Source organism: Rhyacophila brunnea, unplaced genomic scaffold, assembly GCF_057557595.1.
Source record: "Rhyacophila brunnea isolate RB1 unplaced genomic scaffold, BYU_Rbru_1.0 scaffold_18, whole genome shotgun sequence".
In the NCBI taxonomy this organism is placed as follows: domain Eukaryota; kingdom Metazoa; phylum Arthropoda; class Insecta; order Trichoptera; family Rhyacophilidae; genus Rhyacophila; species Rhyacophila brunnea.
In genome coordinates this window covers 33,074,213-33,076,404 of record NW_028232837.1, presented here as the reverse complement: position 1 = coordinate 33,076,404, position 2,192 = coordinate 33,074,213, and positions in this window count along the sequence as shown.

Below are 2,192 nucleotides of genomic sequence, written 5' to 3'. Positions count from 1 at the left end.
AAAATACAAGCCTTGCAGTGCTCCATATACATAAAACAAAATGGCGGAAATCTTCTAAATGGTGAGTCTTTGTATAGAATTAATTTCTTCGGATATTTTTGACATTATGACTGATTTATTACGGTTTTTTAATGTTGTAAAATAATCTGAACATGTCTAGGCGCCTAAAGAGCCATAAAACTCATTTTTTATTACCATTTTTATTATGAAACACAGAAGTTAAATTAAACAAAAACCGTCACCGCGGAGAGTGAATTCGTCATACTACAATAGCCCGCGAGTGCCAGGTTAATATTGAAGGATGATATTACCACCCTCCCAAGAGAAAGTCTTGGGTGATAACTCCTATACCCATTCACATAGTTTGAATCATTCAATTATTTCTGATATAAGCTTATCAAATAAGAAAATGTTAACTAAAAACTGAATGTGTACTCAAATATTATATTCGGACTTAAATTTCTAAATATCATGAGTTATTGCTGTTTTTTTAAGGATCATTTGTTAGCCATACACTGAGCTCCTTCGAGGGGCTGAGGACACAATCATTAGACACATCTTGGAATTGAACATGTTGTTTCACCAAGTTAAGAATTGAACTCAGGATCAACCTGGCGACATGTCAATCTAATTGCAGCATAAATAGAAAAACTATTCATGAGGGATTTTCATACATTCCCAGTTCACGGGTTAGATTTAAATACTAGATAAGGGAAATATTTAGAAATCTAATTAATGATATTTGACAACACATCAGTGTAAATTATTGAACAATGCAGTGAATGTGTAACCCTACAAAGCATATTCTTATCAACAATGGTTACATGTTTTTTACGAATTTGTTAACAGAATAAAAACATAAAAAAGGCGGGGGGGGATAATGAGAAAAAATAAAAGAGGGGGTTGTCACGTTAAAGCTTTCGCTAGCTTCACTTATTTTTATTTCAATAGTTTCAAATATAAATAGCAATATACAAATGATAAACCGGGTGTCATATTAATTACTTCTCAACATGGTAGTAAAGTCTATACGAGCGGCCCAAATATCAAATCCATACCAGCACAATGAATAATTAACATTATCGAAGCAATTTTACCAAAACCATCTTATACATCTCCCAATTAACTGGCTAATATAATATATGAAACTGGCATTTACGTAGACAGGTATCGAGTTCCACTGGAATAAGTGAGAAAGAAATAGTGACAGTTGTTTCTCTCTAAAATTCAAAGTCAGACAGTACAAATAAGGCTTGAATTTGTTTCACAACAATACATAACAACGTTGTCAATGACTGACTGAGCTTAGTTAGTAATTAATTTTTCTTAGTTGAAGATAATGTAACAACTAAATACAAAAAAAATAGTTAAAACATAAATAATGTTGGTTAGGTTGCAATATTGCTTCTGTAAATGGGGGTAAGTTTGTAGAAGTTTGGATTTGTTATCGGCCCTTCACTCGATCATCACAAAAACCAGGGGAGGGGATACAATTTGACCCCTCTTCGGTGTGTGTATGCAATTTATAATAGTTTATTATTTTAATATAACATATTTTTTTTTTAATAATACAATAATGATAAATTGGTATCCTAAAAGTAACATAATTCTTCAAAACAACATTATCTGTCATCATCGCCGATGAGAACAATAATAACATTCAATAATAATCATTATCGATCCATTCCACTGGAACTAAAAAATTGCGTGAGAGACATAAGTATAGAAAAATTAAGGCCAGTATAATTTATTATTTTTTTAACGTTATGACTAAAATCACCGGCGCGCCGGGCCCGCTTCTCATAATATAACCACGTTAGCTTAAAAACTCCAATAGATGTCGTGTTCGATTCACTACTATCCCAGAGTATTGTATCACTTGATTTTTTTTATTCAATTTAGACAACGACGAACCAAAGAAATGCTCCGCAAACCCTGTGCACTCGTCTGTCTGGTAAAAGGCGTTCGTTCCTCGCTCGGTCCATTTTATTTTAACTAGAGTGAGAAAACATCGCTTGAAGACGGCAAATCAATGATCATTATCGACTACAATTTTATTATTTGTAACAGCGAAACAAAAAATAAACAGTCGAGTGTATGCCTACTACAAAAGTTGCATGATGTATTTTTAGTAGGTTTGTTTAAAATTTATTATTTAAATATAGATTTCATAATATATATAATGTATTTTT